Source organism: Dipodomys merriami, unplaced genomic scaffold, assembly GCF_024711535.1.
Source record: "Dipodomys merriami isolate MVZ:Mamm:240054 unplaced genomic scaffold, mDipMer1.0.p SCAF_3, whole genome shotgun sequence".
Taxonomy (NCBI): Eukaryota; Metazoa; Chordata; class Mammalia; order Rodentia; family Heteromyidae; genus Dipodomys; species Dipodomys merriami.
The window spans coordinates 65,571,198-65,597,388 of NW_027204492.1; positions in this window are offsets into that span (position 1 = coordinate 65,571,198).

A 26,191-nucleotide genomic window follows, 5' to 3' on the forward strand; every position below is an offset into this window, starting at 1 on the left:
CAGCGCCTAAGCCCAGAATTCAGGCCCCATGACCGGACCCCCCCCCAAAAAAGGATATCTATTACTCTATTAATTGCTTACTGAATCTGTAAGTCCTCTTTTCCCTACTTGCCAAAATTTATTTGTCTCTTGAAACTTCAAAAGTTTTCAGGTTTCCTTTGAGGAGCCACTTCCTGCTCAAGGAATTTGCTCACCTCAAGATACAAAAGACTGGCTTACCTTAATGTGCCAAGTGATACTCTCCATATAGAATCTGTACACATCTGCTTGTGAGCTAGGATAAATGGTGGAGACATCAGGGATAACAGCTTTGGTAGTACAAGGGTTTGAACACTTACTTCCCAAGTAAGTGACTGAACTACTTGGGGCATAACATTAGCTCTCTTTGCATTTTTAGTGTATTTTTCAGATAGGGTCTCATATTTTTTGTCTAGGACTAGCTTTGGACTCCAAGATCATCCAGCTTCTGCTGCCTATGTAGTTGGGATTATAGGCATGTACTATCACTAGCACAGAGATTTGAGATATTTAAAACTACTACTTCTCCACGTTGCTGTTTAGGAAAATCTGTCAGCCCAGTGTCTGAGACTGAGAATTTTCTGTGGATCTGCTCCCTGTGCTGACCTATTGAGACCCACACCAGCCTAGCCACCAGAATGCCATGCCATGTGTGTCTCTGTGATGGTGTCCTGTCTCCTGTCTCATCTCCATTGAAGCTGAATTGGATTATTGGGTTGTTGGTATTGTTTTTGTTCTTTCTTTCCTCTAGCCTGTTTCCTAGCTGTGTTATGTGTATTTGGGGACTGCAGGCCTTTGTAACAACTGGCCGCCTACAGCCTGATAACTGTATAATAAATACTCCATTCGGGTGCCCGTGGCTCACGCCTGTAATCCTAGCTACTCAGGAGGCTGAGATCTGAGGATCATGGTTCAAAGCCAGCCTGGGCAGGAAAAGTCCGTGAGATTCTTATCTCCAATAAACCACTAGAAAACTGGAAGTAGCGCTGTAGCTCAAGAGGTAGCATGCTCGCCTTGAACTCAAGAGCTGAGGGATAGCGCCCAAGCCCAGAGTTCAAGCCCTACGACCAAAAAAAAAAAAAAAAAAAAAAAAGACTTCCAGGATAATTCACCTTACAGCTTTGATACTATGTTTCTATCTTCAAAAATGTAATGCAGGGCTGGGAAGGTGACTCAGTGGTAGAGCACTTGCCTTGCATGCATGAGGCCCTGGATTCGATTCCTCAGCACCACATAAGCAAAAAGAAAAAAGCCAGAAGTGGCGCTGTGGTTCAAGTGGTAGAGCGCTAGCCTTGAGCTGAAGAGCTGAGGGACAGCGCCCAGGCCCAGAGTTCAGGCCCCATGACCGGAACCAAAAAAAAAATGTAATGCATATTTGCCACCCACCAGTGGGTCACCCCTGTAATTCTAGCTATTCAAGAAGCTGAGATTTGAGGATCACAGTTTGAAGCCAGCCAGGGTAGGAAAGTCCATGAGACTCTCCTCCAATTAGTCACCAAAAATTCCAGAAGTGGAGCTGTGGCTCAAGCACTAGAGCACCAGCTCTGATCAAAATTAGCTTAGAAACAGTGCCCAGGCCCTGAGTTCAAGCCTCATGACTGGCACACACACAAAAAAAGTAGTACTGAAGTAAGGAGGTCAGGTCTTTCCGGTGCTATATTGGCTACATGGTAGATGATAGGGTCTGGCATCTTGTCTTCATGCTGGGGGAAGTGCCCACCCCTGCCTCCAAGGAACTGGGCACACACCTAGGAGGCAGGTGATGGGCAGGGGGTTTTCTTCTCCCAGCATGAAGACAAGATACCAGACCCTAACATCCACCATGTGGCCAATATGGCATCAGCCAGATCTGACCTCCTTACTTCATCAGGAATATGCCAGATAGATCAGGAGAATAAATTATAGCTTAATTAGAATGGCAATATTCATTTAGAATTATTTACAATTTAGCATATCTTACTTGGTGTCTAAAGCAACAAAGCAACACAATTTGGCTAACCTAAGCAAAGTTAGCTGGTTTAGCAGAATACATATGGGAGAAATGAAAGTACTGAACACAGGCTATGTTTTTTGTTGTTTTAATAATTTTTAATTGTGATTAAGTGATTACATAAATTTCACAAGTTTCACGGTATTGTGAAATAGTAATACTTAAAATCACAAACACATTCTAACCTCCATAAGGCAAATTGTCATTATTATGGTCTATAAAGTTTGTGAATTCTTTGACAATATAGCTGTTTCTTCCACATCAGATGGTGTGTATATTTCTTTGCTTTTTCTTAGTGTTAGCTGTTCCCTCTATCCCTCTCATTCCCTCCCTCCCATTGCTGCCATTGAGTTGCTTAGTTCCTTTCCATCAATGTCCAGTGCAGCTGATAGGCCCCTCTGTTGTATGTTTTCCCCTGTTTCCCTCTGATTCTGTGTTCTCCTCCTAGTTTCCCTCAGATGTGCACACACGCACACACACACACACACACACACACACACACACACACACACACATGGTCAACAGCATGGGGTTATTTAGTAATAATACAAGATGAGTGGAGGTCCTTTGTTTCTTGAGTCCTGTTCACTTTGTTGTATCTCCTCATATTTTATATTTAACATCTACATATCAGGGAGACCATGTACCATTTTTTTCTTTGTCCTTGGCTTACCTCACCCAACATGATTTTTTCTAGTTTCATACATTTTCCTGTGAATATCATTATTTTGTCCTTTCTAATGGCTGCATAATATTCCATTATATATAGGTACCACAATTTTTGGATCCATTCATCTGTAGTGGGACATATGGGTTGTTTCCATATCTTGGCTATTGTGAACAGTGCTGCAATGAACATGGAGGAGGTGCATGTGTCCTTGTATCCTGGTTCCTGTTGCTCAGTGTAGATGCCTAGGACTGGTATGGCTGGGTTATAGGGGAGGTCTATATTTAGCTGAGGAACCTACAACCTGCTTTCCAAAATGATTGTATTAGTGTACATTCCTACCAGCAGTGCAGGGTTCCTCTTTCTCCTCATCACTTCCAGCATTTGTTGTTGGCTGAATTTAGGATGTGGCCATTCTGACTGGGGTAAGGTGGTATATCAGGGTTGTTTTTATTTGCATTTCCAGAAAGGCTAGTGTTAATTCACACTCTTCACCAGATATGCACCAGTGTGTGAGGTTTCCAGATCATTAGTATGGCAACACAGAGTAAAACACTGATTACTAAAAGTCCCAGCCTTTCTGGCTTATAAAATCCTCCTGGAGATGGTTCTAGCCTGCATGTCACTCTACTTCTCTGAATTTACAACAATTGTTCTGGGGGTATTTGTGAAGCAACTAGACCTTTTTTTGTGTGTGAGCTTGTTCTGGGAGGTTTGAACTCAGGGCCTAGGTGATGTCCTTGAACTATTTTTTGCTTAAGGCTAGTGTTTTACCACTTCCATTGTTTTGGGTTGTTAATTAGAAATAAAAGTGTCATAGACTTACCTGTCTGGGTTGGCTTTGAACCCTCATTTTCAGATCTCAGCCTCTTGAGTAGCTAGGCTAACAGGCATAAGTCAACAGTGCCACACTTCAGCTATATCTTGCTAATTTCCTTCACATGCTATTTTCTCTGCTCCTTGATGTTCACTGGACATCTCACACAACTGCCTGAATACTCCAGCCTGTTTCAGGGCATGTGGCTAACTTCTTTGTCCCTAGTCACATGAATATCTGACAGATGACTAAGCAGATGGAAGCCTGGATGGGTGGATGCATATGTGTGTGTATATACATATATATGTAAATATAAATGTATATTTATACACATATGTATTTACATATGTATGTATATACACACATATATATTTACATTTAAAGAAATTTACATTTAAAGAAATTATCAAGTGAGAATGAGAAAGGAGATGATCCTGAGGTGTAAAAAGGATTAAAGGACATTACATATATATACATGAAGACAACACAATGAAACTCAGCAAATGCTCTTTGGAAAAAAGAAAGGTGGGAAGGAATGGGGTGAATTGTTCAAGGGAATGTTGTACATGTATGGAAATATCAGTATAATCTCCTCATACTACATTGTATGCTAATTCAAAAAATAAAATGATAAATGATCAATTTTAGGACTTTCTATGGCTATGTTCATTGTTTTCTTAATAGTTTGTGTATCCTCTGTTTCTTTCTTATTCTTTAGCTGCCTTTGTCTCTTTATTATTAATGGGGTTGTTTCTTTATGGTTAGCATGATGTGTACATAAAACTTCTTATATTTATAGTACTCTATTTTCTTCCCTTGTGCATGTTATGAGTGAGTGGCCTGTGTTTGGGGAAGATATCAAGGGTAAAACTTTACATTCTTATACACTAATATTTATGTCTCTGCCAAATATCAATACTTTCTATTCATCTGCACTAATGGCCCTTGACATTCAGGAAAATTCATCTTGGGAATAATTTCACAAAATAACAGAGTAAGATAGGACTCTATAACAAAAGCCTAAATATTGAGAAAGAGGCATTGCCTTTCTTCTAGACAGAATAAATCAATCACACATAGTTGTTTGTCTTTAGGGCGTGACATATATCATTCTAGGCTCTTCTTGCTTTGTCTCTGCTGAGAAATCTGGAGTTATTCTGATTGGTTTCCCTGTATAGGTGATTGATCTTTTCTCCTTGACAGCTTTAAGGATCCTTTCCTTGGCCTGAATTGATCCTGTTTGGATCACAATGACAGTGGGATGTCCTGTTCTGGTCTGATCTATATGGGATTCTAAAAGCTTCTTATATTTCAATAGGCTTATCTTTTTGCATGTTTGGGAAGTTCTCTGCTAGGATTCTGTTAAATAAATTTCCTAGACCATTAACTTTTGTCTCCAGGTGTTCCTCTACCCTCATTATCCTCAAATCAGGCCTTATGATGGTGTCTTCTAGATGTTGGATTTGTCTTGAATAGTTGTCTCTTCTTTCTCTATAATATCTAGGCTGTCTTCAATCCCAGAGATTCGATCTTCTGCATGGTCTAACCTACTGTCAAGACTTTATACTTTTTTTTTTTATTTCCTTTCCTTCTAATTGATCACAGTTGATGGCTTCAGATTCTTTGTTGGAGCTTTGTTTTAGATCTTGTATGGTCTTCTTTACTTCCTTAATTTGGTTTTCAGTGTTTCTTCTCAAATCCCTTAGTTGATTGGTTATGGTTTCATTGGACTCTCTTTCCTTCTGTTGGGCTTCATTCAGCATTCCCTTTGTGGCCTCCCTGGATTCCTACAGTTGTCTGTTTGTGGATTCCATGAATGCCTCAATTAATCTTTGTCTATTCTCAACCCACTCACACAATTCTTGTATTAATCTTAGATTAGCCTCATCATGCTTGCAATATTCCTGTATTAATCTTTAGTTAGCTTCATCATGCTCACACATTTCCCTATCCTGCTCACAGTGAGACCTTCATAGGCTTTCAAACTTTTCATTCAGCATGTTTAACAGTAGTGTTTGTAGAGAATTTTGGGAACTCTCCTCTGGGTTATTCATTGACTGCTCTGTTACCTGATTGTCATGAGCGGGAGTTGAAATACCTGGACTTGCCATTTTTCTTGTGTTTTGGCTTGTTCTGCCCATTTGGGGATGATAGCCAAACCGATTCTGAGCTAGAAAACTATTTTAAGGCAAGCACCAATCAGAGCCCTGTAGTTGCACAGATTGTTTGATCCAGTCAAAATGGGTACAGATACAATCTAGTTCAACAGATACAGTCTAGTTCAACAACAAACAACTAGGGAATCAATGGACTAAGAAAAATCAAGGAAGGGGTCAGCAGACCAGAAATTAATAAGTTTAGGGAGAATTGTGAGGAAAAAATAAGATCGGAGGAATGTAGGGAGGGAAAGTGAGAGAGCGATTTAGAGTAAGGGCAGGGATAGCAAGAAAGGAAAAGAGATAAAGAAAAAGGAAAATTTAAAAATTTAAAATGAAACACTTAAAATTATATAAAGAAATAATTCTACAATTAATGGAGTTAAGGCTGGGAGTTTGTGAATTGAGTAATCAATATCCGAATTAAAGTATGCACACAGTGAAGGATAAGGTCTAATAATCGAAGACAGGTATGTATCTGGGGCTGAACAGAACAGCAATTAAAGCAAAAAAAACCTAAAAGGATCAAAAGGGAAAAGAGTATAAAGAGAATATTAACAAAACAAAAAAGAAACCACAACAACAACAAAAAAAGTAAAAAACAAACCTAAAATAAAATGAAAAAAAATAGACAACAGTTTTAAAAAAATAGAAAAAAATTCTTTGAATTTTTTTTTGGGGAGTGCAGGTGCAGATGTGTCTCCGGTGTGTCCATAACCAGTCTCTTGTTGTGGAGTCTCTGGGTTGCTTAAGGAAGCTCTGCCTTATCTGAGAGTTTATGTCCCTCCTCCCTGGATAGTTCAGCTGGGGGGGTGGGTAGATGGATCTACTTTGAGTAAAGCCAGGTGGCTGTTTCCTCTAGCTTGGAGTTGCTGTGAGGGGTACTAGGTTGTAGGTAGGGCTGTGGCCTGTCAGCAGTTAGTAGCTTTACCCTGACCGGCTAGCTTCTATCAGCCCAGTTTGGAGCCAACCTCAGGATTTATGTGTGACAAGTTTCCAATTGCTCTAGGGCTGGAGTTGCTGCTAGTGCAGCAGCTGGGTAGGGTAGCCTCTGGCTCTATTTATCCCCTAAGGAGAGTCTGCCCTGCCCACACAGAGCTGCCTCTGCTTGGGAGGGGCAGCTCTCATTGACCTGTTCAATGGCTCCTATTGTCTTGGGCCTGATTTAAGCTAGCTGCTCCAGCTAGGTCTGTGTCAGTAGCAAAGATGGAGTTTTTCCAGTGGTGGGGGAGGGGCTACCTTCCCACTGCTGCTCTGCGAGGAGTGAGGATGTCTTGAGTGTACTCACAGCTTTCTTTGGTTTCCAGGAGGTCCACGTCCATGGTCTGTGACTGTCTGTGGTCAGCCAAATGAAGATTTCCACTCCTTGTTGGTTCTTGCTGGCGGTGAGTAGAATCTGCTCTGCCTCTGGCACCTTTGTCCCTGGCTCCCTCTGTGGATATAGGGGTCAGCAGCTGCAGCCGCCACAGCTGCTGCAGCCTTGAACCTGGGATGCTCGAATCTGTGTCCTTAACTAAGGTGCCTGAGTTTTCCCTCTCTGACCAAACTCTCTGTACTATACACACTTGGTGTGACTCTCTAGCTTTAGATTTTCCACTGCAATACTAATACGGTTTTTACAGTAGAGCTTGCTTAGCCCCCAGCCTCCCCTCCACCATCTTCCTCCAACCTCTTCAATGATTCGTGTATCCATACATTTACTATGAGATATCTGAGTGATTTTGGGGGATGCAGAGTTTAAAAACAAACAAACAAATGATCAAACATAACTACTACTCTTAGGGAACTCACAGGCTAATCAGGGAGGTGAAAGCTAATCAGACAATTACAGGATAGTGAGAAGGAGAAAGGAGGTGATCCTGAGGGGTGAAAAGGATAAAAGGACATTACATATGCATACATGAAGACAACACAATGAAACTCAGCAAATGCTCTTTGGAAAAGAGAGGGGTGGGAAGGAATGGGGTGAATTGTTCAAGGGAATGTTGTACATGTATGGAAATATCAGTATAATCTCATACTGTTCTGTGTTATGTCTTAGAGCATTTTTTTGGTGGTACTGGTATTAGAATTTTGAGCCCTCATTCTTGCTAGGCAGGCACTCTTTTTATTTTTTTTTGGTCGGTCATGGGGCTTGAGCTCTGGGCTTGAGCACTGTCCCTGAGCTGTTCAGCTCAAGGTGAGCGCTCTACCACTTGAGCCACAGTGCCACTTCTGGTTTTCTAGTGGTTTATTGGAGATAAGAGTTTCACGGACTTTCCTGCCCAGCCTGGCTTTGAACCTTGATCCTCAGATCTCAGCCTCCTGAGTAGCTAGGATTACAAGTGTGAGCCACCGGTGCCTGGCTTAGGCAGGCACTCTTATAATTTGAGCCACACTTCAAGCAGTTCTTTTTTAGTTATTTTTTAAATAAGTTCTCACTTTTTGCCTGAGTAGGTCTGATCTATGATTCTCCCATTCATGCTTCCTGTGTAGCTTGGTGGACACGTGCATACATACCTCCAGGCAGTTTTCATTAATTGAGATAGGATTCTCACAAACTTTTTGCCCAAGCTGGCCCCAAACTGTGATCCTCCAGATCTCAATCTCCTGAGTAGCAAGAATTACAGGTATGAGTCCTTGCACCAAGTTGATGGGGAATACAATTTTAAGAACACATTTATAGGTTGTGACACCCAAGTTACCTTTCTGTGTGTGTTTGCATGCACGTGTATGTGCACACTCTTGCTTGGCTTTTTTTTGTGTGTATATGTATGTAAGTCCTAGGGCTTGAACACAAGGCCTGGGTGCTATCCTAAGCTTTTTTTTGTTTTTTGTTTTTAATTTTTATTTTAAAGGTGATGTAAAGAGGAGTTACAGTTACATAAGCCAGGTATTGAGTACATTCATTTTTAAAGTGTCACTCCTTTCTTTTCTTCCACTTTTTTCAATCCCAATGCACTCCTCCCAAGTTGTATAGTTCATTTTCAACATAGTGTCTAATGAGTATCACTGCTGAATTATTTCATCCTTTGTCCCACCATTTATGTACTTCTCCTTACCCACCACAAGTCAGATAAACTTACATACAAATCAAATGGCACAGAAATTAAAAATAGCAACAAAAGGGGGGGAACAAACAAAAAAAGTGAAATAAAAGACCTGTTTCCATTTCTTTCTTTTTTTTTTATCCTGAGCTTTTGTGCTCAAGGCTAGTACCCACACACATTCACTTTTTGGTGGTTAATTGGAGGTAAAAGTCCCACAAACTTTCTTTCTCAGGCTGTCTTTGAACTGCAATCCTCAGCTCTCAGCCTCATGCATGAGCCGCTGGTGCCAGGCTTGCTTGGATGTTTTATTCAAGGCTGGTGCTCAACCACTTGAGCTACACCCCCCATTTCTAACTTAAGTTATTAAAGTTCATAGATAAAATATAAAAGCACAACCAATGGCAACTTTTATTCTTTTTTCTGAGGTCATGCATATATCTATATGTATAAGTTCCCCAGAGAAAACTTGGTTAAGGGTCATACCAAAACTAACATTTTAATATTAAATTCAACCAGATAAGGGTAGTTCATGTTCACAATCCTAGCTACTCAGGAAGGTGAGAACTGAGGATTGTAGTCCAAAGCCAGGAGGAGCAGACAAATCTCAGAGACTCTTACCTCTAATTAACCAGCAAAATTTGGAAGTGAAGGTATGGCTCAAGTGGCAAAGCATTAGCCTTGACAGAAAAAGCTAAGCAAGAGCACAAAACTTTGAGTTCAAGCCCCAATACCTGTGCAAAAATAATGAATTAAATTTATTCTTTAATGGGTAAATAAATATTATACAATAGACTGGGGTAACATATGATGCAACAGTACATGTATACATTTATGTAATACTTAAATTGGGTTGAATATATCCTCCTCCTCATACATTTTTCCTTCTGTGGACTAGGATTATGTTTAAGGGGTAGAAGCCTAGGAAGTATAGTGAGTATAAGTGCCTGAATTCAAATCCTAGCTTTTGTTTCCTCCCTCCCCAAGATCTTTCTCAAAATCCTTTCAAAGGATTTTGGGAAAGCTACTACACTGCTATTACCTATAATTACCATGTAACTATTACTCAGGTCTCAGTGATGAGCTCTTCTCTATTTTACCCTTTTCCTATTCTGTCACTCTTATAACCACCCTGCTATTCTCTAGTTCTATGACATCAATTGTTTTTTACATACATTATTTATTTCACCTAGCATAATGACCCTCAGTTCCATATATGTAGTCATAAATGACAGGATTTCATATTCTTTCTGATTGGGTAGTATCTCTTTGCATGCACACACACACACACACACACACACACACACACACACACACACACACATGGCATTTTCTTTATCTCTTGTTAAGGATTCTCCATTACTCCATTTGTTTGGACATGGTTGTGCACACCTATATTTCTCAGCAACTCAGGAGGTAGAGACATACATTGTTTGTGGGTGGGGATATAGCTCAATGGTAAAGTGCTTGCTTTGCATGTGCTAGACCCTGGGTTCAATTCCCAGCACTACCAAAAAAGAGAAAATAGAAAGAAATATAGTTTAGGTACTATACTATTGTTTTGTTTCTTGTTAAAGAAAGGAAAAGCTAAATAATGTATATACTTATACCTTTGTCAGGCCCTACTAGAGAGTAATGTTTATGTATGAGCACAAAGTGGCCAAAATAGAAATATGGACAAGGACAGAGACTTATTGTTGACTTGTTCATATTATATGCCTACAGAAGACCTTTTGGAGGAAGGACTGTTTTCCCACTTTGAAGGATGAAAGGAGCCAAGAGCATTTCAGTGGGAAAAGAAAGTGCTCTTCACTATGGTCAAAGCTGGAGATGTAGCTGATGTCAGTGGTCAGGCTGTGATCTGAGTACTCAGGAGGCTGAGATCTGAGGATCATGATTTGAAGCTAGAAATGGCCAGGAGAGTCCATGAGACTCATATCTCCAGTTAACTACCAAAAAATGCTAGAAATGGAATTGTGGCTCAAGTTGTAGAACACTAGCCTTGAGCAAAAAAGCTAACAGACAGAATCCACACCCTGAGTTTGATCCCTAAGTACTAGAAACACAAAAACAAAAAAAAGAGCTAGAGGAAAAAAGGCTAGAGAGGTACAGGTGACTGGAAACACTATGTGACTCAGGCAGAAGATGAGGCCAATGAGGGAGGTTAGAGGCTGGGTCATGTCATGGTACACAATGAGAAACCTGGAATGCTTGGAATCCTTTAGGCAGAAGAGAGGCTTGATTTCTTTCCTTCTTTCCTTCCTTCCTTCTTTCCTTCTTTCCTTCCTTCCTTCCTTCCTTCCTTCCTTCCTTCCTTCCTTCCTTCCTTCCTTTCTCTCTCTCTTTCTCTCTCTCTCTCCTTCCTTCCTTCCTTCCTTCTTTTCTTCCTTTCTTCCTTCCTTCCTTTCTTTCTTCCTTCCTTCCTTTCTTTCTTTCTTTCTTTCTTTCTTTCTTTCTTTCTTTCTTTCTTTCTTTCTTTCTTTCTTTCTTTCTTTCTTTCTTTCTTTCTTTCTTTCTTTCTCTAGTACTAGGGCTTTAATTCAGGGTCTGAGACTTGTCCTTGAGCTTCATTGGCCCAAGGCTAGCACTCCACCACTTGAGCCACAATGTCACTTCCATCTTTTTCTGAGTACTTCGTTGGAGATAGGAGTCTCATGAACTTTCCTGCTCTGGCTGGCTTTGAACAACCATCATCAGATCTCAGCCTCCTGAGTACGTAAGATTACAGGTGTGAGCCACCAGTCTCCGGCTTTCATTTTTATTTTTAAAAGGTCCTTTAGTGTCTATGAGGAAGGGGGGGTACAATAGAAATGAAGAGATCAAGCTATGTACATATGACCATGTCAGATGATGCTAAGCAAAATGAACCCCAAGACAGAAACACAAGTGGTTTTATATTTCTTGTTGTTGTTTTTAATGTATTTATAGTGTATCATGTGATTTTTGTTTCTTTTACGTGTTCTTCCCTCATGGTATAACCCCTGTTTTCATTGTATTTGATTCTGGTGTCCTGCATCTTGTATATACATTTTTCTAATTTGGGTAGGGGAAGGGAACAAAATGCTGAAATAAGGATATAGGTTGACCCATTGTAACAATGAGATGTACAAGTCACTATGTCTAAAATGAACTTTACAACTTCAGGGGAGAAGGGGGGAGTTGGAGAGGTGGGGAGGGAAGTGATGGTAGGGGAACAACAAAGGAGGAGCTAACAACTCTCGATAGGAAATGTACTCATTACTTTGCTCATGTAACTGTAACCTCTCAGTATAGCATTTTTACCATAACAATATATACAAAAAAAAAGAAATGAAGAGATCAACACTTCCATTGATAATTGATATGTGAGTGCTATCATTTTTATTTATTTATTTGTGGCTAGTCCTCAGGGCCTAGGTGTTGTCCCTAAGCTTCTTTTACTCAGGGCCAGTGTTCTACTATTTGAGCCACAGTGCCACTTCTGGCTTTTTCTTAGTAGCTTATTGGGTATAAGAGTCTCACAGACTTTACTGCCTGGACTGGCTTCAAACTGCTATCCTCAGATCTCAGCCTCCTGAGTAGCTAGAATTATAGGTGTTAATCATTGGTGTCTGGCTGAGTGCTGAATTTTATCTCGTGTATGTGTGTGTGTGTGTGTGTGTGTGTGTGTGTGTGTGTACGCACGCGTGCACGCGCACACGCTAGCACTGGAGTTTAACTTAGGGCCTTGCTCCTGCTTGACTTTTTTTTCCCTCAAAGTTGGTGTTCTACCATGGGAGCCATAGATATTAACCAGCTTTTTGCTGGTTAATTGGAGGTAAGAGTCTTTCAGGATTTGTCTGCCCAGGATGGTTTCAAACCATGATCCTGAGTCTCCTGAGTAGCTACGATTACAGATGTAAGCCACTAGTAACTTTATCTTTTAAAACAAATTGAAGAGGGGGCCAACATGGCAACGGGACAGTAGGGAAAATCCACAGCTCTCTCCAACCAAATAGAGTTCGAGTTCCACTGCTTAATTTCCCCAAGAGACCTACAACAGCAAAAAGATGAACACCCAGAGAAAAACAAGAGGTGAAAAAAAAAAGAAAGAAAAGGAAGAATTTCAGAACAGAAAAGTGCAAAGGCCCTTCCCCCAACCCTTGATGGCAGCAAGGAGCCAAACCACAGCCAGCCCAGCCCAGCGGGGGCTGCCAGACACCCCAGAGCCACAGGGGATCATCTGCAGAATGCCAGCACAGAAGATGCCCAAGATGCCACACTCGCTGATTGCAAACAGAAACTTCAGAGCTCAGAACCTGCGCAAAAACTCCTTCCCACCCCTCATTGGTGGAGCAGTGCTGCTCTGTCCTGCCAAAGCCACTCGGTCCCACGCCCTCCACGGGGAAACCCCAGAACTACAGAGGTCTATCCACAGAACACCATTGCAGAAGACTCCCAAGATGCTGGTACTGACCCTAAGAGCACAAACAGAGACAGAATCATCAGAGCTCAGAACCTGCATGAAGACCCCTCCCCCACACCTCCGCCAGCTACCAGCACAGAAATGCCTGTGGTGCCGGTACTGACTTGAACAGCATCAACAGAGGCAGAGACAGGGAGAAACACTGACTCAGAGCGGCCACCACACAGCCCAGCTCACAAGCATTGCAAGCAAACACAGAGTGCAGTGGCAACCAATGGCCTGCATTACACAGAAACAGTGATCCTCCACAGCACAGCTGGAGAGTTACCAACTAGCTCCACGGTGAGTACCCCACAGGGAACAGTGTACCCCCCCCAAGGGAGACTAGTGCTGGTGGTAACCCCCAGAGCTTGACCCAGTCCCTCACCCCACCACCTGGACTACAGGTCCCACTAAATGGAACTGTTCAAGTGCCCCACCAGCCCATGGAGCACATCCAGCTTGCCAGGCTTGATCAAGAGCGCCCCTCCAAGGGACCTTAAATGCCCAAGCTGGGAACAGTACCCATGGGCCATAGCAGCCAGCAGTGGGGGAAATACAAACTGTGTACTCCAGGCTGTGTACTCAGCATCACAGGTCCAACCGGAGTGCCCCAGACAGGGTCAGGCCTGGGGATAGGGTGCCTGAGCTGCACAACCCAGTCATGTTTGAAGTCAGAAGCTGAGCACAAACACGTCAGCAGAGGGGGGAAAACAGGGAACCACACCCCCTGGGAATAGTGCCCATGACAGCAAAAGACCTGTGTGTCCAGGGCAGGAGAACCAGAAGTCCAAACCACACCAGAACCTGACCTGTATCTACCAGGCTGGGGATTGGACAGCTCAGGCTGCCAGCACCTGATTATAGTCAGGAACTCATAGCAGACTCCAGAAAATGGGAGAGTACATCCAGCGTACCTGATCTCACCAAAAGTACCTGTTGGAGTAAGCAGGAGCAGTCTAGGCTTCTCAGTCCTTGGCTAGAGGTGGGAACTACCAGTGATCCACAGCAGACAGCTGAGAACCCTATGTGGGTTAGACTAGCAGCTGGAGGTCGGCCTCTCCCCCAACAAACTGAGACCAGGTAGAGATAGTCTCTACTGTCTCTACTATCTCAGCCAACCCAGGGCCAAGAGCGAGCTTCATCAATTGATCCAGGAACCAACCCAGAACCAAGCAAAGACAGCCACCTATTGACCAAAACAGTCAGAATTTCAGATTAGTCTCCATTAATCTCTGAATCCTGATGCAAAAATCACAGAGAAAAATTACAAGATTTATCAACACGCAGCTACCCCCAAAAGCCAGCAGACACCCAGGGGAAAGCCTCAGTGGAAGCAAATCAGGAATGGAAGACAAATGCTACATCCAAGTGATGCTGGAGGTAATGACTCAAGAATTAAAGTGAGAAATAGACCAGAAATTGAAAGAACACAGAAACAAAATATCAAAAGAGATGCAGGATTTCAAACAGGGGATGCATTGAGAACCAACATAGAAGCCATAAATGGCTCAATTTCCTCCATGCAAACCACAATGGAAGCCATAGTTAACAGAGTGAATGAAATGGAAAATAGAATATCAGATACAAAAGATAAAATGCAACTGGAAAAATAAGTCACAGATATGGAAAAATCACTTAAATTATGCCAAAAGGAAATCCAAGAGCAAGGAGACAGTGCCAAGAAATTTAACCTTTGTATAATTGGAGTGGACGAAGATGAGGAATATCAAAGCAAGGGAATGCAACAGTAAGATTATCAATGAAAATTTCCCCCATCTTAAAAAAGAACATCTTACCTACATAACAGAAGCATATAGAACACCTAACAAGCAGGATCCCAGGAGAAACATTTCTAGGCACATTATAGTAAAAATGATAGATCTGAATAATAAACAATCTTGCATGCAACAAAAACACAGAAAGAGCTATACTATAATGGGAAAAAATCAGAATCACTGCAGATCTCTCCACACATCCACTGAATGCAAGATAGGCCTGGGAAAGTACCATCCAAGCCCTTAGAACCAATAACTGCCAGCCTAGACTGATATACCCAGCAAAGCTAGCATTCACATTCGATGGAGAAACTAAAGTTTTTAATAGCAAAGAAAAACTAAATGAATTCATAAATAATAACCCAGCTTTACAAAGAATATTAAGAGGGGGAACACAACCTGAAGAAAGCAATTAAGAACAGGGATCCTCATCAGAGAGGTATCACTAGAAGTCCAACATAGTAAGTACAGGAGGAAAGGAAAGAAGAAAAACTTAGGGAAACAGGAAACTGGCAGGAAATACAATGCATCTCTCTATAATAACCATAAATATTAACCGGCTCAATTCACCAATCAAAAGAAAAAGAACTGCAGATTGGATCAGAAAACATGACCCATCCATCTGTTGCCTTCAGGATACCTACCTTACAGCCAAACATAAAAACAAACTCAGAGTGAAGGGATGGAGAAGATCTACCAGGCAAATGCTCCCAGAAAGAAAGCAGCAGTATCTATCCTGATATGTGACAAAATAAACTTTTCATTAAAACCAACACAAAAAGACAAAGGACTCTACATATTAACACTGGGAACAATCCAAGAAGAAGACATTACCATTATCAACTTATACTCCCCAAATATTGGAGCACCCAAATATGTGAAGCAAATACTCTCAAACTTACAGAATAAAACAGATCCAAAAACTATAATACTAGGAGACTTTAACACCCCACTCTCACCAAAGGACAGGTCTACCAACCAGAGGATTGGCAAGGAAGCCACCGAGTTCAGTGAGGCCATATTTCAAGTGGATCTAATTGACATCTACCGAGTTTTGCACCCTAAAATGACACAGTACATGTTTTTCTCAGCAGCCCATGGAACTTTCTTCAAAATAGACCATATCCTAGTTCATACAAGGAATTTAAGTAAACACAAGGAGATTGAGATAATCCCTTGTATCCTATCTGACCTCAATGGAATCAAGCTAGTTCTCAATAACAAAGCATACTGTAGAAATTACTCAAATACATGGAAACTGAACAACAAACTTCTGAGCAACACCTGGGTAATGGAAGAAATTGAAAAGTTCCTACAATTAAATGAAAATGAATATACATCACAGAGAAACCTGTGGGACATGGCAAAAGCAGCCCTGAGGGGCAAATTTATTGCTCTCAGTGCACACATCAAGAAAATAGAGACAGACCAAGTAAATAATCTCATGTTACAATTAAAACAGCTAGAAAAGCATGAAAAAATTAAACCTAAAGTTACTAGACAAAGCTGGATAACCAAATTAAAAGCTGAAATCAATGAGATAGAGACTAATAAAACAAAAAGCTAGTTTTTTAAAAAAAAATCAATAAAAGTGATGGACCTTTGGCAAGATTAACTGAAAAGAGAAGAGAGGAAACCCAAATCAATAAGATCAGGGATGCCACAGGAAAAATTACAACAAATACCCAAGACATCCAAATAATTATAAAGAACTATTTACAGAAACTATACTCACTAAAGAAAGAAAACCTAGCAGAAATAGATGCATTTTTAGAGAAATACAAGTTGCCCAAAATGACCCAAGAAGAAATAAATAAATTAAATAAGCCAATATCTTACAATGAGGAAGCAATCAGAAGTCTTCCAACAAGGAAAAACCCAGGACCAGATGGATTCACTACAGAATTCTATAAGACCTTTAAAGAGGAGGCTATCCCAAACTCATTCTACGATGACAGTACCATACTCATCCCCAAACCAGGCAAAGACCCAACAAAAAAAAGAGAACTACAGATCGATCTCCTTGATGAATACAGATGCAAAGATCCTTAACAAAATTCTAGCCAACAGAATACAGAAACATATAAAAAATAAGTAGGCTTCATCCCAGAGAACAGGGATGGTTTAACATATGTAAATCAATAAATGTAATCCATCACCTCAACAGATCCAAGGTCAAGAACCACATGATTATCTCCATTGATGCAGAAAAGGCTTTTGATAAGATACAACATTCATTCAGGTTAAACACTCTGGAGAACATAGGAATAGAAGGAACATTCCTTAAAACAATAAAAGCTGTATACAACAGACCAATAGCCAATATTATACTTAATGGGCAAAAACTACAACCAATTCTCCTAAAATCAGGAACAAGGTAAGGATGCCCACTCTCACCACTCCTCTTCAATATAGATCTGGAATCCTTAGAGCAATAAGGCAAGAAAAAGACATTAAAGGGAACCACATAGAGAAGGAAGAAATTAAAGTATCCTTTTTTGCAGATGACATGATACTATACCTCCATGATCCCAAAAGCTCCACCCCCAAACTCTTAGAACTTATAAACCACTTTGGCAAAGTAGCAGGATACAAAATCAACTCACAAAAATCAGTTGCCTTTATGTACACCAACAATGTACAAGCAGAAAGGGAAATCAAGAAAACAATCCCATTCACAATAACCTCAAAAAAATAAAGTATCTAGGATTTAACTGAATCAAAGATGTAAAAGAACTATTTAATGAAAACTATAAAAACATAAAGAAAGAAATCATAGAGGACACCAGGAAATGGAAAGACTTTCCATGTTCTTGGATAGGCAGACTTAATATAGTGAAAATAGCCATACTGCCAAAATTGATATACAAATTCAACACAATTCCTATTAAAATACCAATGATGTTCATTACTGAAATACAGAAAAGAGTCCAAAAATTCATATGGAACAACAAAAAACCTAGAATAGCCAAAACAATTCTAGACAAAAAAGACAACATGGGAGGGATCTTGATGCCACACTTGAAGCTCTACTGTAGAGCCATAATAACAAAGACAGCTTGGTACTGGCACAAAGACATACCTGAGGACCAATGGAATAGAATAGAAGATCCAGAAATGAAGCCACATGCCTACAGTCAGCTGATATTTGACAAAGGAACCAAAGACATCCAGAAGAAGAATCACAGCCTCTTCAATTACTGGTGCTGGGAAAACTGGGTGGCTACATGCAGAAAACTAAAAGTGGACCCCAGCCTGTCACTATGCACTAACATCAACTCAAATGGATTAAAGATGTTAACATCAAACCTGAAACTCTGAAACTATTGCAAGACATAGTAGGAGAAATACTTATAGGCACAAGCAAGAACTTCCTGAACAGAGTTACAGGGTCACAACAAATTGGAGAGAGACTTGACAAATGGGACTACCTTAAAATAAAAAGTTTCTGCACAGCTAAAGACATAGCAACCAAACTAGAAAGACAACCAACTAACTGGGAAAAATATTTACCAGCAATATATCAGACAAGGGGTTAATATCCAGTATATACAGGAAACTCAAGAAACTAATCCCTCCCAAACCTAACAAACCAATTACTATGGGCAAGGGAACTAAAGAGAGAATTCTCAGAAGAAGAGATAAAAATGGCAAATAAACACATGAGGAAATGTTCACCATCCCTGGTTGTAAAGGAAGTGCAAATAAAGACAACCCTGACATACCACCTTACCCCAGTCAGAATGATCCACATCCTAAAGTCAGCCAAGGACAAATGCTGGAGGGATGCGGAGAAAGAGGAACCCTATTACACTGCTGGTGGGAATGTACACTAATACAACCACTTTGGAAAGCAGTTTGGAGAGTCCTCAGAAAGCTAAATATTGACCTCCCCTATGGCCCAGCCATACCACTCCTAGGCATCTATCCTGAACAACAGGAACCAGTATACAAGGACACATGCACCTCCATGCTTATTGCAGCACTGTTACAATAGCCAGGATATGGAAACAACCCAGATGCCCCACCACAGATGAATGGATCCAAAAATTGTGGTACCTATACATAATGGAATATTATGTAGCCATTAGAAAGGACAAAACAATGGCATTTGCAGGGAAATGGATGGAACTAGAAGAAATCATGTTGAGTAAGGTAAGCCAAGAGCATGAGACAAACGGCACATGGTCTCCCTGATAAATGGATGTTAAATCCAAAATGCAAGGTGATCTGACAAAGTAAACAAGACTCAAGAAACAAAGGGCGGGGCTGGGAAGTTGGCTCAGTGGTAGAGCACTTGCCTTGCATGCCTGAGGCCCTGGGTTTGATTCCTCAGCACCACATAAGCAAAAAAGAAAAAACCCAGAAGTGGCGGTGTGACTCAAGCGGTAGAGCACTAGCCTTGAGCTAAAGAGCTGAGGGACAGCTCCCAGGCCCAGAGTTCAGGCCCCATGACCGCCCCCCCCCCAAAAAAAAAGAAGAAAAAAAAAGAAACAAAGGGCTTCCACTCATCTGGTCGAATCATTATTAAACGACCACATGCTGCTGACCACATATATTATATATATATGTACACATCAAAGGGAATCTAGGAGGAGGACACAGAAACAGAGGGAAACAGGGGAAAACATACAACAGTGGCACCCATCAGCTGCACTGGACATTGAGCAAAACAAACTAAGCAACTCAATGGCAGCGATGGGAAGGAAGGAATGAGCAGGAAAGAGGGAACAGCTGACACTAAGCAAAAGGAAATAAATGTACAACATATCACCCGATGTGGAAGAAATAACTGTATTGTCAAAGCTCATAGAACTCATAAACTTTATAGACCATGATAAAGACAATTTGCCCCATGCATGTTAGAACGTGTGACCTTAAGTATCACTATCCTATAATATTGTGAAATTTGTGAAATTTATGTAATCACAATCACAATAAAAAATTGCAAAAAAAGAAATGTACTCATTATCTGACTTATGTAACTGTAACCTTTCTGTATACCACGTTTACAATAAAATTAAACCTAAAACAAACCAAATGGAGCCATGTTTGGTAGTACATGTGTATATTTCTTGCTATTCAGAAAATAGATGCAGGAGGAATGAGGATCAAGGTTGTCCTAGGAACTGTTACCATGAGACCCTATCTGAAAACAAATTAAAAGTCAAAGGGCCAAAGTTATGGCTTTAGTAGTATCATGTAGGAGGCCCCAAATTCAATCCTTTTTACTACTGAAATAAAGTTCAAAATGAGTAAATAAATAAAATGAATTGCATTTATTCACTATAATTATTGAAAATGATAATCAGAATATAAGATTGTTTTGATGTGCTTATGTGTATAAAGGCTTGGTAAGAAACACAAAAAAGATTTACCAGTTATCACAATGACACCAGGGTTGCATGGATAACTTTCTTAAGTTGCATAGATTTGTGGCTAAAAATCTCAGAAAAGTAAATATAGCTAAGACAAGAATAGTAAATATGATTTTTTATGTTTATATATTTTTGTAATATACAGATAGAAAAAAGTATTTAATGGTGATCTCATCCAGGTGGTAAGTTTACAAGTGAAATTTATACTCCTGCTTTCTGCTTTTCTAAATCTGCATAGTTTTTGTTATCAGCAAAGGGAAAGAAAGCTCTACAGCCACCCAAAAGCATGAAGGTTTTCTTCTACTTATATGCAGGCATACACATGCTCTCTCCACATGGCTTAATCAGGAGTGGCTACAACCCACTAGTCAGCATTGTCCTCTGTCATAGCTGTTTCCCCAGCAGAAGTCAGTTGCAGGTCCAGCAGATGTGGCCTTGTCAGCAGCTGGGAGAGTTGCCACCTGAATGGCAGCCACACTCACAGTGATGCTCTGTCACAATTTCCTTTCCTATTTTTTTTGTCAGTCATGGGGCTTGAACTCTGGGCCTGGGCACTATCCCTGAGCAATTTGGCTCAAGTTGAGCAATCTAGCATTTGAGCCACAGCACCACTTCTACTTTTCTGGTGGTTAATTGGACGTAAGAGTCTCACAGACTTTCCTTCCTGGGCTGGCTTTGAACCATGATCCTCACATCTCAGCCTCCTGCGTGGCTAAGATTACAGGCATGAACCACCAGCACCAGGCTTCCTTTCACTATTGATGACTTCAAAATGCTATGGGTAATCCTGAATGGTTGTCTGGGTCCCTGAGGACACCATGAACTGAATGTTACACTGCACTGTCTGGGCAGGTCAAGGCTTTTCCTGTATCCTGATCAGTGAGTCTTTCCTAACTTGTGGTGACATAAAAACAAAGCAAAACAAGTCAAGTAGAGGGACACAGACCTGGCCTCTTGAGCTCTAGCTTCACAGTTTCCTTCCCAAACCTCCAACAGCAGTAAGTCTCTACTCTGAAGACCACAAGCATGAGATCAATATTGCTTAGGTGCAAGTGGAAGTATGGCTCAAGTGGCAGATGGCTAGACTTGAGAAAAAAATCCAAGCAGAAGTGCAAAGCCCTGAGTTCAAGCCCCAGTATGGGCACCAAAAATCAAAAACCAAAACAAGAGAAAAACCTGACATCTATAACAATATTCATTATAATTATCCCAGAAGTAAAAACATGAGACATGTGATTCCTTCAAATGAGCAGTTATTTGCAATTTAAAAAGAAAGTTCTCACTTATTGCTTGTGGAATAAAAAAGTAAACAAGCACCAACAACCCCCCCAATAAACCTTTAAATAATAATATCTTAAATCATGATGAGGAAAAGAGAAAAAAGAACCCTGAATTGGGTAGCAAATGAATGATTCTGGATAAAATTCATCTTTTAAATACCTACAAATGCATTATATTTTAATGTTAACCTATAGATAAGTACATTTTACTTATTTTTATAAAGACAATATTATTTAAATGAAGAAGTTTTTTTCGTGCTTTTCTGAGATAGATCCTCACTATGTAGCCTAAGATGGTGTTGAACTTTTGATCTTCCTGACTTGGCCTTCTAAATGCTGGCATTGGCAGCCACGTGCCACCAAGCCAGGTCTTTAAGTAGTGTCTTAAGCAAAACTTAAATAAAATTTGCAGATAATCTAGAAAGATGCAACTATTTTAAATTTACAGCAACACTGCTGACAGGAAATTTCCCTATGCCATTAATAGATATTTCAACTTTCTTCTAGTGAAAAGATATACATAAAATTCCTATCCACAGCCGGGTGCTGGTGGCTCACGCCTTTAATCCTAGCTACTCAGGAGGCTGAGATCTGAGAATCACGGAATCACGGTTTAAAGCCAGCCGGGGCAGGAAAGTCGGTGAGACTCTTATCTCCAATTAACCACTAGAAGACCGGAAGTGGCGTTGTGGCTCAAGCAGTAGAGCACTCGCCTTGAGCTGAAGAGCACAGGGAAAGTGCCCAAGCCCAGAGTTCAAGCCCCATGACCAGCAAAAAAAAAAAAATCCTATCTACAGTTACAGTTTCATAAGTCTTTTGGACCCTCTGACATGTTACTCTATGATCTTCCTAGACTAGTCGCCTGTGTAATAATCAGGCAAGCTCCTAAGTCTGAGTAAACTGATCTTTGATGCACTGGTGTACAAAGGTGAGTGAGAAAGACCTGGCCTCTTCTTGGTCTATGCCTAGATTTTGCTTTGTCAGGGGTATGGCCCTGCTGACTGCAGTGACTGCAGTGACTTAGCACTTCACTGCCAGCATTGTACCCTTCTGTGGAGCTTCTTACCACATGACAGCTCATAAATCCAGTGTCACAATAGGGTTGCAAGAACTGTGCATTAATCTATGGGTGACCATAAGCTTTGTTCACTGTTGTACCCAGAGCCAGGACTGCAACTGGCATATGATGGTACTCAATCGGCATTTACTGAAGCAAGTGAATTTCATATATGAGTGTCCTTAGTACTTTTAGTTGCCTGCAGAGGTACATTACCAGATCAAGTCTACTTCTTTCCAGAACGATCATTTACTAGGCACTCAGAAATGTTAGCAGCATTCATATCACAGTAGTAGTTGACATAAACATCTACCATATGCTGGACATCCTGGAAAAGAACACACACACACATAACAGAGATTTTGCCAAACACAGATAGAAGCTCTGTTTCCTTATCAAACAAGGTTTATTTGCCTAAAAACTTACCCAGTGATCCACCAACTCGGGTGGCCATAGCTCAGGCAAGAACTGAAAGTGTGTATGTAGTGCTTTTGCTGCTAATAGGCTATCTCTATACTAATTTAAGTCCCCAGAAATTCATTCCACCTCTCCGAGGTTCAAACTCCTCATCCAAAAGATGTCAATGGGCAGGGCATGGAAGAACAACTGCAGAGCATGCACAGGGTCCTGTGTATGGCACAAGGTCAATCTGAATTTACCTCAGGACCCAGTCACAGACTGAGAGCATCAATAGATTGGAGCCTGTGATGGAGCAACAGTGCTCAGCTTACAACTGGGTATCTCAGTTTTTAAGAGGAGGGGTTTCTGGGACTTTTTTCTGCTAACACCCACAGTTCCAGTAAATAGGCTTGAGCTGGTCATCCTCTAAAAGAAAGGGGAAGTGGGACTTCTTATTAGGTCAGAATAAGGTGTTAGGGACATGATTTTACCCAGCTTTTCATTAAAATTCTATAGGAGGAGTTAAAGATCACAATTGGGCTTTAGCAGATGACAACACTGAAGAAGTGTCCCATGCATGTCCAGTGGATGAGCACCATCATGCTGACATACCTGCACAGACTTTCATTATGGTCCAAATGACCACCTACTCATGCTCAAAAGAAACCATGGATGTTTCTAAATTATTCAAGAAAATCTCTTTGGAAAAGACATATATGGTCATGATGACAAAGGATAATAAACAGATTCAGTTAGGACTCAAAACTCCAATGTCTTTGTTGCATGCATAGCTGGCAAACATCTTCTCCCACTCTGTAGGTTGTCTTTTTAGCTTGGTTTCTATGTTCTTTGCTGTGCAGAAACATTTTTATGTTGATACAATGCCATTTGTTAAGTCTATTTCCTGTTTTCTGAACACCAGGCCTAATATTCTGAATATACAAGGTGCTCAAGAAACTAAATCTCTCCCCAAATCTATAACCCAATTAATAAATGGGCAAAGGAGCTAAACAGAGATTTCCCAGAAGAAGACTGGCAAATTAAATACATGAAGAAATGCTCAACATTGCTGGCTATAAAGAAAGTGTAAATCAAAATATTGGGATTCCATCTCACTCCAGTAATATTGACCAGCATTGAGCATACAAACAATAACAAATGCTGGCAGTGATGTGGGGGGGAACCCTATCACACTATTGGTGGAAATGTAAACTAGCATAACCACTCTGGAATGTGGTTTGGAGATTCCTCACAAAACTAAATATAAAATTACCCTATAATCCTGGGCATCTACCCAGGATGCTACAAATCAGGATATGGAAAAGACACTTGCACATTCATGTTCATTGCTTCCCCATTCATCATAGTCAAGGTGAGGAAACAGCCCAGATGACCTACAATGGGTAAGTGGATCAAGAAAATGTGGTACATATACAGTGGACTTGTAGTCCTTTATTAGAATGAATAATATTATGTCATTTGCAGGGAGATTGATGAACCTAGAAAAATTTTGTTAGGTGAAGTAAGTCAGGCTCACAGAGACAAATGGCACATGTTTTCTCTCAAACACGGAAGCTAGATCTAAACTTCAAGCATACATGATTACATAAAAAATGTTTTGTGTATATACACACAAATAAACTGACTAAAGGATAGTATACCTAGGGGAGGGATCCAAAGGTGTATCTCCTCTGAACAACAAATAAACTGCTTAAAAAATGAGTACCAGGAAGCAACAGCATGTTTGGAAGGGGAAAGGGTGATGAAATAGGGTGGCACATGAAAGGAGAGAGGAAGAGTAAGCAAATGCAGTGATTATATTCATTGTATATTATGTAAAAATTGAACCACATAACTTGAAGATAGGAATGAGAGGGGGAAGGAGGGGAGAATGATGGAAGGGGTGGTATTGGTCAAGATGCACTGTACCTGCCATATGAAATTGGAACCTCTTTGTACAGCCCCTTAATAATAATTTAAAAACTCCAAGTCCTTGGAACCAGGCAGGTCCCATAAGTGAGGCAGCCTGCGTAGAAGGAAAAGACTGACACACACTTGATGCTTAAGAGTGTGGGAACCAGCTGGGAACCGGTAGCTTATAATCCTAGCTACTCAGGAGGCTGAGATCTGAGGATTGAGATTTGAAGCCAGCCAGGGTAGCAAAGTCCATGAGACTTTTTTTTTTTTGGTTGGTCGTGGGGTTTGAACTCTGAAGGTGCTGTCCCTCAGCTCTTCAGCTCAAGACTAGCACTCTACCACTTTGAGCCACAATGCCACTTCTGGTTTTCTGGTGGTTAACTGGAGATAAGAGTGTCACGGACTTTCCTGCCCAGGCTGGCATTGAACCATGATCTTCAGATATCAGCATGCTGAGTAGCTAAGATTATAGTCATGAGCTATCAGTGCCTGGATCCGTGAGACTTTTATCTCCAATAAACTACTCAGAAAAAAAAACAGAAGTGGCACTCTGGCTCACGTAGTAGGAATGCTAGCATGAGCAAAAGGAGCCCAGGGACAGCACCCAGGCCCAGAGTTCAAGCCCCAGGACTGGCAAAAAAAAGAGTGTGGGAACCCTGTTTGGTTAGGGGACAGCTGGCAGGGTGAAGCCCCATCAGGGGAATAGCTGCTGCTGAGCTCCACTCAGAGCTTTCAGGTGGAAATGCAGGAACCATATGCAATGGGAGTTTTGAGAGACCAGAACGTAAGATTTTTACCAACTATTTGATATTTCAGTGTAGCCACAGATTCTAATTATTTTTAAAAATTGGAGATACAATAGACAGAGAAGGAGTCCAGATCTAAATGCAGTTCTTTCTAGCTCCAAAGTTTGTTTTAGTCCCAACACAGCACTGATACCACTGCTTGTTCACTATAGAGAAACATTTGGCTTTCTTGAGTAGAATTTGGGTTTTAAAATCTTATTCGTGAATCAGAGGTTTCTAGCAAGCCAAAGAAAAAGAGTCTGCTGGCATTCTGTCCCCGACCCTTTTATATAAGGTATTACATCCTTCAGTATGTAAAATAGAGGATTCATGTGCTAAACACTGATGGTTTCTTTTTTCTTTTTCTTTGTTTTTTCTTTTTTTCATCTTTTGGTGCCAGTACTGGTGCCTGAACTCAGGGATTTGCAGTCTTGGTTAGCTTTTTCATTCAAGGCTGAAACTCTTATCACTTGAGCCACACCTCCAATTAGCTAGCAAGA